The sequence below is a fragment of the Amia ocellicauda genome, chromosome 1, assembly GCF_036373705.1.
Source record: "Amia ocellicauda isolate fAmiCal2 chromosome 1, fAmiCal2.hap1, whole genome shotgun sequence".
Taxonomy (NCBI): Eukaryota; Metazoa; Chordata; class Actinopteri; order Amiiformes; family Amiidae; genus Amia; species Amia ocellicauda.
In genome coordinates, this window is record NC_089850.1 from 14665430 (window position 1) to 14678754 (window position 13325).

The window sequence follows — 13325 nt, forward strand, 5'->3', positions numbered from 1 at the left end:
TAAACTGGCCCCCACAGTCACCAGATCTCAACCCAATAGAGCATCTTTGGGATGTGGTGGAACGGGAGCTTCGTGCCCTGGATGTGCATCCCACAAATCTCCATCAACTGCAAGATGCTATCCTATCAATATGGGCCAACATTTCTAAAGAATGCTCTCAGCACCTTGTTGAATCAATGCCACGTAGAATTAAGGCAGTTCTGAAGGCGAAAGGGGGTCAAACACAGTATTAGTATGGTGTTCCTAATAATCCTTTAGGTGAGTGTATATACCGTGTGTCAGGCAGAACAACTGTATGAAGGTTTGCAAGACTAGCAAAAAAGCAGTGAGATGTGATTGTCTGAACTCCATATTAATAGTCATGAAGTTAAATATAGGGACATAAACATAATGTAGAAATCTATATTTACATACCCCCAACGGCCATTGGGGTAACACACCGAAGTACAGTTAAAGGATGATAAGAATAAACTCATTTTCATCTATATTAAAATGCATTTACATTTTCAAAATAAAATGTAACACATAGCACGTCCTTGTTGTATTGATCCATAGTGTACACATAGCCCATCCCTACTTTAGCCGATGGGATGTGGACCAGTTGTGAGTGTATTCATCAAACAGTCTAAGATGAATGACAGAACTGCAGTTATCCGACAAACCAAAAATCCCTGGGAAGACAGGGTGTTAGTCAATAGTTTTATAGTCGTCTGATTACACAATTACTATAAAAACATTTCCATGCTTGCTAAGATCTTGCTCTGGAAATGTACAGTACTTTGTCACGTCTAGTCTTTATTGTCATTTGCCCACAAGAGGTCGCTTAATAATCATGTCTTAGGCGCAAAAAAGTTGGATGTGTGACAAACTGTCTTTACTGTTTTGTGAGTGTGTGTGTAAGCAGGGCTACAGGTATCAGGTCTGTAAATAACGTCCACAGGGACTTGGTTTCATTCTTCACCTGAAAAAGAGCCGCACAGTTCCTGCGAGGTTTAAGGTCAGCGTTTGTGTTGTTTATCTGTTTTGACTACTGCTGTGTTTTTTAAGGCAATAGCTTTGGTTGTTTGTCGCACAACGTCCCGTGTAGAAACACGAAACATGTATTAGCACTTTGCATGTTAGTTTCCAAAATATGATTGAGGTGTGTACTCACCCAGCAATAACACTGCGTGCGACGGTCACCTGTGTGCAAATATATCCTTTACGGGGATCGGTGAAGTGAAGTGAGTATAACGGCAATATGTGTTAAAATGTCCGCATTGTTTTTGTTTGTTTGTCTGTTTGATCTTCAGGTGTATCTATTGGAATCTGATTCGCAACACATCGCTGATTTTTGCTTAAACCAAATAGGCTGGAAATACGAGCAGTTTATTCTACACTCATGTACTTGTGTTTAGAAACGGTATTGGTGAACGTGTGGGCCTTTGAAGTGTGTTTTAAATAACACAGACCGCAGCCTACTATGTATTGTGTTACTTAAGTTAACTAGTTCACTTTTACGGGAAGGAGATACGTAATGCGATAGTCGATTCGGACGAGGTACCTTTGGATCTTGACTTTAGATCAACGTTTTGTATGCAGATGCAAACGTTTCGACTGACGCTTAACTGCGTTTAATGAAAGTGTTGGCTGGTTAATCAATGGCTTACACTGGGTACCGGAGGATGTCGTATAAAAAAGTTTTATTTGGGGCAAAACGTGAAGCGCATCCCAGCGCAGCCATAATGGTGGCCTTCGTGTAGCGCAGATTTCCGCTGTCGAGCGCGGCTCCGCCAATGGGATCGGTGGGATTGTGCAGATCTGCGCAGAACTGCGGAAAACTGCGCTCCCCCAAACGAGAGCAGGTATCACTCGGCTGCGAGTCAGGTTGTTTTACATATTCGGGATAGAGATTTGTATTGAATATACCATAATATTGTTAATTGTGAAGGACAGGTCGTGTATTTGTTTTGTCCCTTCTTGTGTTTAATTCAAGCTTTCCATTAAAAGCTTCATGCACATAAAAAAAGTCGATAATATATTTTTCTGGGAAATGTAGTCAAAATCTTACACACTCTGTCTGCCAGTTCAACCAACACGTGAACCAGTTTAACAATAGTACTCTGAACATATATCATGTTTAAGTAACACATAGTTTAAAGAACGAAATGAATAGACAAATAACAATGTTTCAACTGAGGCGTATAACTACTCTCAACCGTAACAGCGCCACAGGCTATAGCCTCGTTGATTTTATTGCACTTTGCCTAAACACATGCATGCCCATGTAACAATTTAAGGTGCCTCCTTAAAGCTGTCTAACAAGATAATGCTGATAAATAATGTTTGTCAGCTCAATACAATCGATATATAAATTACATCTTATTTTTAAAAAAAAAACAACAACAACAAAATAAAACTCGTCCTTACCTTGAAGTTCCTTTCAAATGTATCTTGCTAAGTAGCAGTGGAATGAGAAAAGATTAACCTATGATTTAACAACATTTAAATCATCTTCAACAAAATATGCATGGTTGCAAAACATTTCTGTTTTAAAACTGCGTGCTTTTTTTTAGACTTTAAGGTATGTTCTTTTGAAGACACTAAATCAAACATTTTCTGACAGGTAATTGACTGGCTAAGACAGGATATGCCATTTTAAATAGGCCTTTGCAGGGGCCTTACGTTTATGCTGTTACAGGCTCTTCTATGAAACTAAGGAAAAAAGATGTGTGTCCACAGCTCCTGGATATGTAAATGTAAAATAAAGTGTACCTGTAAGTCTTTCATGAATTAGTTCATTTGGTAAAAATACAGTGAGTGTAACACTGTGATTGCACATTGGCCATAGTCTATACACCACACAACAACAGCAGACACAAAGTAACTAGGGTAAGGTGTACTTTAACAGAAACTGTCCCGTCATCAGCTTACAGGAGGTGAATTGATCGGCACTTGGTCGTCTGAGTCCGTGCCAAGCTCTGCACAGCAGTCAGGTTGTGTGTGTGTGGATGGGAGGGTGTTGGGGAGTTTCTGGAAGCCTGCCTTTGATCTTTCCTGTAACGCTCATTTCACCATTGCCTCCTGTCAGGCTTCTGGTGCTGCTGTTTTGTCTCCCTGCTGGGTAGAAGACATACATCATTCTCTTATGTGTGGGAGCTCTTTGTTACACTGTATGGTTTCAAAAATAAATAATTAAAAGCCATGCCAGATTTATGGATTGTTTAGCAGATCATCTTTAAAGCACAAATTCCATTGCTATTTTTTTTTCAGTGTCCTTCCTCAGTAATTTAGTTATTTATTTATATAAATGGCATGTTACATGTTAAAACATTTGAGACATCCATATCATGAGCTTACTACTGAAAATAAAAATACTGCTTTTTGACATATTTCTTATTATAGTCCTTTACTTTCTTTTCCATGTTTATGCTCTGAGACTGCAAAATGAGTCAAGGTTTATATCCTCATATCAATGATATAAAATCAAATTATGATAGATTCTGTATATGCATATTATTGGCATTTGCACTCTCAAGAAAAGTAGCACATCATTGTATGGGCCTTAGCAATATTTTTTTTATATATGACAATATCACATGTGAAAGTCTTGTAATTATAGTCCAAACAAATCAATGTAACATCTGCTTTTCAAAGCACATTGTTTTCATTATTTCTTTTGTTTGTTATAGATAATTAAATGGGTGTACTCTTAAATTAGCAGTTTTATAGGGCCTGGTAAGATGGTAGTGATGTTTTGTTTATTTAGTATTCCTCTACCAAAATACATTTCATTAGCCACATTTGCCATTAGCTTACCTTCTCATCTCATGTACGTTATTGTAAAGGAAATATTGAAAGTCTGTTTTATGTGTCACTGCATTTGATTGGCACTGCTGTAATATATTGAATCTAGTGAATCATAGATGTCCTAATGTTACCCTGGGGTTGCTGAAGCTTACTGATAATCAGGATAAATCAGTACATCTGCAATGCTATAATATATAGTAGGAACGACCAAATGGGGTAATTTGATTTCCAATGCAGAGCATTAAAAAGAACATATTTAAACAAATCATAACTTAAAAAGTCAATGGGGTGCTGCACATTTTTACATTGTATGTTGTTCCAAATATCATGTTTAGAACCAGTACACTGTCTTTTTTATAATACAACCAGCATAATATTGTATGCAGTATGCAGTGTTCAGATGTTTACATTAATCCCCCAGAAATAAAACTGAATAAATGTTCTGTGGTGAGCAGAAGGGTTGGTGTGTCAGGGATTAATATTGATGAAAATCAGAACAAATTTAAGATCAACCCATTAAGAAGTTGGCGAACAGTGTACTTTTACAATGAGGATGGGTTGAGTCATGTTGGTTTAGACTAAAGAAGCTCTCAGTCCTGGGTCATGAGTATGGTGATGGGCAAGATCAGTTATTTTGGTTTATCTGCACTTCTTACATATATTAAAAGTATAGCTGGTTCAAGGCATAGTCTATATATATTAGTAATGGAAGCAAGAGAGTTGCTTTCATGATGAGTATTTAAAATGTCACATGTATTTCAATCTGGAGAGGTCACTGGCAGGGTAATTAATCCGTAATGTGTGCACTGAAGAAGGTGAAGGTTGAAGCATGTAGTCTTTGCTTGTGTCTTTTCTTTTTCTACATTATTACAACTGACTGTAATGAAAGTTATGGATGATCCTGTCATTGAATCACATGTGACAAAGAAACTGTATTTCCTTATACTTCAACAGAGTAGCCTTCTTGGAGACAATAGGACGTTTGGAGAAATTACATGATAAGCCACATAAGATTTGATTATTGAGTTACAGTTACAGTGAATAGATTTGGGTCTGCATTGTAATCCTGTTACTGACCTCTAACTGACTTTGATTTACTAAAGAAAAAGTGACAGTGCACAAAAAGAGTAGCCAGAGTATGGCTGCCAGGAGCTCTTAAAATCTCAGATGTATAAAGAGAGTGCATCAAATATTCAACATGTACATTTACCACAGACTGTAAACTGTGAAGGGTTTTTCTGTGCCAAGCTTGTTCAACATGATGTCCACTCTTCTGATCTGGGCAAATGCAGTTTAAGTAAGATTGTAGAAACTACTGGGTCTGGTTTACAGTATTGCACAGGACAAAACTGAAGTGTACTGGTGTGCTTTGTGTTGCTGTGAACGTGAACATAAGGCTCAGAGGAGCAAATGCCTTCGGTAGCACTTCTACTGATACAGGCTTACCATGTGCAACCTTATCCCAGCCCTGTGCGAGCCTGGTCTCCAGACTCATCTTAATTTGTTTGAGAAGGTCCTCTGCACCCAGTGGCGTGTGCAGATGCTCTCCAGCCCCAGAGAGAGGCCTGCTGGTATTGCCCTGTCTTGTTGTAATTTACTAGATTCCTGTAACATTATCTATTTGGCAACCCCCCTTCATAAATCCTGCCATCCTGTACACTGGCTTAAGACATTTCCTGGACTTGTCCATGCCTCCCTTCCCCATTAGTCATCCCTCTCACCTGGAATGCTACTTGACTGTTTTTGAAGATATTTGATAGTGTGTGGGGTGGGCCCCATCGGATTACATGTCTGTTTTATCATTATAGATCCGACTCTATATACCATCTTCAGTTACCCCTCCAGCATCAGCCTATTGTTCGGGAATGACACTCCCTGGTGTGAGGAGGGGGAGGGGGAGAGGGGCGGTGGAGGGTGTGGATTGGATGAACCCAGATGTTCAAAACAGATTCCCCTGTCTAATGTTAGTGCACTGGATATATAACCTCAAATTCTTATTTTCTTTTATTCCACATTTGTAGGGCTATTGTTTAAGTTTGTGAAAGAAACATAAATGTTTTTTCTAAAGATAGATGACATTATATTTGGATTAGCAGAGGAAATTAAAATCCGCCCAAGGCACATAACTAAGAATAGGTTTTCCTAAGAATATATTAGTCTACCAGTTGTAATCCATCTTTTTAAGCAAGGGGCTATCAAATCCTAAATTGGTGTGAGATCAGGTCTTTGGTGCTCTGACAGCATCTGTCATGTTTTTTCAGCTATTTTCTGTCATGCATAAAACATCCTCAATTGACCAGAGGCCTAGATGATAAAGCAGTAATTTGAGATGGTGTCTGTTTAGTTTAAAACCAAAAACAACATATTTGTTTTCTGTCAAGATGAATGCCACAATACGACAAATCCAGTTTCAAATTAATTTTATACTGTGTAGTCTATAACACACCTTATTTATCCTCCTTATTTAAAGTATAACAAGCATATTTGCTAATGAAAGTCTATCTATTATAGTAATTATGTTAATGGTAATGGTGTTGTGAACTTTTTTTATTGCAGTTTAAGCTTGGTATTTCCTGATCATTCCCTGTTATTGCACTGTGCCTTGGGGATCTGCTGAACTGGCATTTACAGAGAAAAGCTAAACAGTGTTGCTATCATGTTTTCTTTACAAATGGAGGTTAAATGCTATTTCCTGTGCACACAGATCTCGTTCAGAAGTATTGTATAAAAAAGAAAGTCAGCTTTTTAGATACTGAGTACATCAGTATTTATTTAGGTAATGGACTTCAGTCTTCCCAAAAATAAGCATCTTCTTTCCTAGAAATTGTGGACAAAAGTTGACATACTCTTGAGTCGATTCCCAAATCTTCATTGTAATAAAGTTTTGTTGTGCATCTTCGTTCTCCCCTTTCAGTTTATCACACTCTCCCTTTTCTGAGTGTGACTGTGGGGTAGAAGTGAAAATTACAACTTTTTCTCAGGGGTTCCAGAAGAATACATTTGTTTCTTATTGCGTGGCTTACAGGGCTTTTGGCATTGCTTTTAAGTGTCATTTATGAGTCTCCCTGATTCAGAGAAGAATTTTTATAATTGTAGAGTGCAGTTTTGCTTCAGGACATGTAGAAAAGCGGTATATTCTGACTAACCCCAGTCACCTTAATAATATGAGCAGGTGATACTGTGGTTTTGCAAATTGTTTGCCTATAAAGTAGTACTGTCATGTTACATAAGAGTATTTCCGCTGTCTGAAAACACATGTCCTCTGGAAAATATTTTATCTTTAAATGGAGAGCGTGTAGCAAAGGAGGAAACGTGTTAACAGGAGATACCAAACAAAATCACAAAGGGCTGTGGCTGTCTGAAAAAGCAGATATGGATATGGAGGCTGAAACAATTGATTTCCTCACAGATATAAGATTTATAATTTATTAGTTGTATTTCTGACAGTGGATGTAAAATGAAAATAAATGCTTCTTTTAATGTACCCCAAAAATGTGTTTCACCCCCCACCCCCCCCTTTTTAATCTACATTTGGAGAGAGACCACTGTTTCTGTGCAGCTCTTTGGGCATTGTCATGTTGTAAAAATCAGGGATACCAACCTTTTTAACTGCCAACAAGTCAGGGCAAAACAGAATGATTTTATGAATCCTGCACCCAGTTGTTCCATAGGACGAGGCACATCTCTTTTCTACTGGACTGAGGGCCTCACCTTAGCCCATATATCGAGGGACTGCATAACCCAAGAGGGCAAATGCATGCAGCGAGTTATACGACATACTTTGATGTCTAGACATGTTGTTGGGCTACAGTTTGATCTGTAGGCTAGCAAAAGAAACAAACATCTGAACGTTTTTTCTTATTCCAGAATGCAGTGTTACAGTATTTGAAAGGAATACCTTTCAAATAGTTAACCACTAATATGTTCCTCTGGGATTCTGCATGAATTAGAGATTTATTTCACATCATGTACCAATACAAATCTCCTGTTTTACAAGATCCTAAAAGATAAGAAATATATAGGGAAAATGCTGAGACACTGTGACATGTAGCACCCAATATATATATATATATATAATATATATATATATATATATATATATAATATATAATGTTAGGTCAAATAAAATATTTGGACAAGGACACGATTTTCAACATTTTGGATCTGTATGCCACCACAATGGATTTGAAAGGAAACATTCAAGATGTGCATTAAGTGTAGACTTTCATCTTTATTTTGAGGGTAGTTAATTGGGTGAACGGTGTATGAATTACACTCATTTGTATATGTGGTCCCCCCAGTTTTAGGGGCTCAACAGTATTTGGACAGACTAACATAATCATTAATTAAATTGTGAGTTTCAATACTTGGTTGCAAATCCTTTGCAGTCAATGACTGCCTGAAGTCTGGAGCCCACAGACATCACCAGATGTTGGGTTTCTTCCCTGGTGATGCTCTGCCAGGCCTGCACTGCAGCTGTCTTTAGTTCCTGCTTGTTCTTGGGGTGTTTGCCTTCAGTTTTGTCTTCAGCAAGTGAAATGCTGCTCAATTGGATTCAGGTCAGGTGACTGACTTGGCCATTGCAGAACATTCCACTTCTTCGGCCTTAAAAATAAGTCATGGGTTGATTTCGCAGTATGCTTTGGGTCATTGTCCATCTGCACTGTGAAGCGCCCTCAAATTGAAGATGAAAGTTTATACTTAAAGCACATTTTGATTTCCTTTCATTGTGGTGGTGTACAGAGACAAAATGATGATAATTGTGTCACTGTCCAAATATTTATGGACCTAACAGTGTGTGTATATATATATTTGATCAGGAGCAAACCTGGTGACCAGTAATATGCACTACAGGTATAATTGACCAATATACTGTATTTCTTTCTGTGCCCTGGTTCTCTGAGAAGGACACATCTTTGGCATTGAGGTATAGTTTTCTTTTTGATGGATTGGATCTGGTTGTCTGTGTGTGTGTGTGTGTGTGTGTGTGTGTGTTAGGATGAGATAGCTGGGGAGCTCTGCACGCAGCAGATGTGGCCTCTGATCTTTTGACACAGAATGCTAGCAACCGGACTCAACTCCCTAGTGGATAGTGGTATAGGAGGTAAGGGCAATTGCATTAGGGGGAGGCTGGCCACATTTGATTTGTTCTTTTGATAAACTGGTGTAGAGAGGCAGACGGGGCTCATTTGAAAGGTTGGATCTCTCCCTGTGATTAATGGCAGGTTCTTAAAAGATGCATGTATACAGGATGGCAGACGTTTCCAGAGCTAATAAGCATTGGTGGGAAAGTCACTATGAAAATTACATTAATTAACTGCAGAAGACCAAAGTTTTTTGTTACTCTTCTTTTCAATATTCAGTTATCGTTCTAGTGGGTAAATGCATTTGTTGTGATGTAAAAGAGCCGCTAAGAAAGAAGCTCAATTGGTTACAGGTAAACAGGCTGCTAACAGATGTCTTTTCCTTGGCTGTCGATCACAATTTTGTGTTAGGAAGTGTTTGTGAGTTCTGCCTGGGCAAATTATGTAATTCTCTGGTTAAAACATATGCAAACATGCATACTGTAAACTATTTATTATTATTACTTATTATTTAAAACTTACCTATGGTCAGAAAGTAAAATGTGCAGAGTTCAATCATTCACATCATCTTATTCTTAAACTACAGAGCAAGGTATTGCATAACAAATGGTATTTTGTGTTTACTGTATTCATCTTTGGGTTTCCTTATATCAGGATTATCATATAATTTATATCCCGTAATAATTCTCAGATTTTATCTCAATCACTGTAGTCTGCATAGAAATCCACCGAGACCAGGCTTATCTTGCTTAAATCTTAATCCTTTTTTTTCTCTTTTTTAACTTTCGTTCTTTTCAGCTAGAATCATTTTGCGAAACATAAGTCATGTTGAACCCAGGGTTAAAATTACACTGATATAACTGCATTCCCAAGAATTAATCTCTGCATTTAAAAAAGTAAGGAGAAGTAAAAGTATGTTTAATTAAACATTTGGTTAATAAAAAATGAAAATACATTTGTTAAATGTGTGTCGATGTTATACTGTGCCAACAATCTGCAGTTCAGGTGGCAACTATAGTGACAGTTACTTAAGTCTGGTCAGAACAAGAATATGATATGCTGATATTACATTACATTATTTGTCATTTAGCAGACGCTCTTATCCAGGGCAACTTACATTTGTACCCATTTATACAGCTGGGCATTTAACTGGAGTAATCTATGTGAAGTATCTTGCTCAAGGGTACAACAGCACTGCCCCACCCAGGATTTAAACCCCCAAGTCCAGATCCCTAACCACTACTCCACAGTGCTGATATTATAGCCTGTGCTTGCTTATATTAACCACTATGCGTAATGATAGATGCAAAAATAGCAGTTAGTAATGCTCATGATATGTGAAAATGAAACAAATAAATGTTATCATATGCTAAAGTATATTACTGCAAATTGGTCAAGCTATAAAATGTCCTTTTTTGTATTGTTAGTACAGTTTATGAATTGTTAGGTCTTTTTTTTAAATGTTAGAATAGCAATTATTTCTCGCCTTATTTTCCCCAAGCATCGTCTTAGTTACTGAACCTTGCTCACTATCATGACTTCCGCGCTGCTTCGGGAGGCATATGACGGAGCATGCATCCTCCATTACACAATCCATTTTTCAAACTCCAAGCCCAAGAATGCCTACATGCTATCTATCACACCAGCCTGGAGATGTGATGCAGATGGAACAGCCAATTTGCAGGTGCTCGAGAAGCCACAGGCGATACTTGAATGTGCTGTTTTCCCCAGCCAACTTTCACCCATCCTCCCCTGTCAGCCATTTCTGAAGCAACCCCTGGAGTGGCCAATGACATAGGCTGCACTGGTGAGCAGCTTGTGCAGGCAATGGGCCACACCTTGCCCTCCGGTGAAGTGCTTTTACCAGATGGGTCACAATTTCACCCCCACCTCCTGACCTAGTCCTGTGAACTACTGCCTTGAAAAAACAATACCTAGTTGGAGGTCTGGTTTGAAAACATTCCATTGTTTTTTTCCAGAACCCCTGGGGGGATCTGAATAATATATTTTTGGGAGTAGGGGTTGATTGTTCCCTCCACCAGATTTCCGATTTAAAATGTTAGCTGAAGACATGTTTTTTCCCCTCCTTTTTCTCAAGGAGCTTGCTTCAAAATAGGAGCTAAGCACTGGGAGTTGCTCTGAAAACTCAATTGAAAAGGGGATTAAGTTTTTAGCTATTCAGAGAAGGTTGACTGTGTTAGACAGCAGCTGAAAGGGAAGGATTCCTAAGTCACTCTGATCGGGTGCAAGAAAATGTAAACATTCCCAAGGTGCCTAGCCAAGCACCATTGCTCTTACCCTCCCCCCCTCCACCAGCCCTTCCCTTCTTCTCTAACCAGCAGAGAACAACGGAGGAGTCAGAGACGGGCCTGGCTAAGTGCACGGAGCTCTCTGCTCTTTCATTCATCCCACTGACAGGCCCAGGGAAGCAGCCATAGACATGCAAATTGCAGCGGGCATTCAGCGGAAGGAGAGTACTCTGGGGGTGTTGTTTACTCCAGCTGTCTGTGAGTGCCGTCCCACTCCCTGACACTCTGCTCTCACACTTGCGCTGTATAGCTTTGTCTGCTGCGCTCCACTAAAGTCTCTCTAGCGCTCACCTTTTTTCAGGATCTTATCACTGTAAGTAGCCTTCCACAATATGGAATATTTTCTCTTGTTGCTCTGTTTTGACTTTGATGTGTTGTTGGATTTAATGTGACGGGTTTATCGTAGCACGGCTTGCTTTGGCGAATAAGCAGCAGGTTGCTCCCAAATTGCCTGGGAACTTTCAAGTTTGTATGTAAGGCATTACAATACTACAGTGGCAAAAAGTTTAAACATGATGCTTACCCACGCTGCTTAATGCCTATTCTTGCAGAGCTTGTGCTGAACAGTTAGACAAAGGCTATTCAAACATCCTACTGTCTTAAAAGACAAAGACCACTTAACACTGCACTTTTCAGTCTCTGTGAGTTTCGCCAGTGGCTCATTTTCTACAAGAAATATTCCTTTGACATAATGTTGGTGGAAGTTAGCATAGCTGTCTTTGTTATTCTAGGACAATAAACCTATATATACACTCTTTAAAACAGAACTATATAAAGTGAAAGTCAGCCTAAAAAAATAGTGCTTAATTTCAAAATGCCTTTATTTATTTTTAGTTAATTATATTTAAAACTGCATACAAATAATACTATTAGTATTTTATTTTTTTAAGACTGCCTGTTACTAGAGGCTTACATGTCTTTAGAATCTATTGTTGAAAGCTGGAATGTTGCCAAATGACCTGCACTACTAGACAAGATAAATCTGTGATGACATGTTGAACAATCTCTCTTACTGAGCTATTCACAAACATGAGAGAGAAATGTGGCAAGGCAATGCTGTGCAGACATGGTCTTTAACATTCAAGCAGGTGTATGAAAATTGAAGAACAATTGAAAATTGAGTGCCAAGACCCAATTACAGGGCAAAACTGATTACAGGGGTAAGAAGACATAATAAGCATGAACTCTCCTATACAGCAGTAAAAACACTGCCTCGTTGAAACCTTTTTCCATTGCCTTTAAATAACAATCGAGAGGTCTCCGTATTATTGCAGAGATTTACATTTAAACCTGGAATAAGAGATTTCACCAGGATTAGCCAAATTATTTATTTGATTTCTGAGATCAGAAATTTCAGGTACAAAAAGTTGGGTATTTTTGGAGGGAACTTTGAATAGCACATTTTGCTGCATTAGTAATTACTACCATCATTAGGGTGCTTTTAGGAAACTCATTTTAATTAGGCCCTAAGCATTAAAATGAAATGTCATTGTTCCTTACCTGTTTCATAGGTTTGCTAATTCTGCAGCACAGAATAGCAGTACACAGCTAGTTAACTGGAAGTGACTTAAGAAAAAATATAGTTTTTTTCTTAGCTCAAATACTCAATGTAATTGTACTGTTTTATAACTGCTTTTAAAATGTCCTATAATGTGTCACTCCATATTTTCTTATACTGAGTTTCATTTGATGAGAGGCTGGTTTCATATGATTGTATTATCTACAATAAAGGTTTGTGTGCCTAATGTCCAGATAGGTTTAAGATTTTATCCTACTCCTAATTTTGTGACTTGGACATCCATTCGAATATTAAAAGAAAACTGTAAGTGCTTAGCACCACCTTAGTGACATATTTTGTTTTCTGGTCTGTCGCTCTGCCCTTTGTTATTGCTGGCTTTTGCTGAAATGATAAAAATGTTTGCCCTTGAAAGGGCAGATGTTAAAATACTAAAGCAGGACAATATAGTTTATGGTACATTTTAATCTGGGAGTCCAGTCGGATGCACATGCAGTTGTTTTCAAAATATAGAATACTGTGGGAGCAGCAGATAAATTTGAGCCTTTTCCTGTTTTCCTTTTACGAAGTGCCCACATTATTGAAGTGTATCATGTGCCTCTTGGCACCTGTGTATTAAAGACACAG

The 13325-nt window shown here is 38.3% G+C and overlaps 1 protein-coding gene across 6 annotated transcripts in view; it reads left to right on the top strand.

Moving 5' to 3' along the window:
• Positions 1-865: 865 nt before the first annotated feature.
• ankrd6b (ankyrin repeat domain 6b) overlaps positions 866-13325 on the top strand; it is a 47731-nt gene continuing 35271 nt past the window's right edge. For 3 of the 6 annotated variants that reach the window (XM_066690976.1, XM_066690827.1, XM_066691116.1), the window contains exon 1: positions 11222-11495. The gene's annotated coding sequence lies outside the window, so the exon portion shown is untranslated. Of the gene's footprint in view, positions 998-1114; positions 1224-11220; positions 11496-13325 lie in introns of those variants that run through there. The other 3 variants (XM_066690899.1, XM_066691046.1, XM_066691191.1) reach the window with 3 other exon arrangements.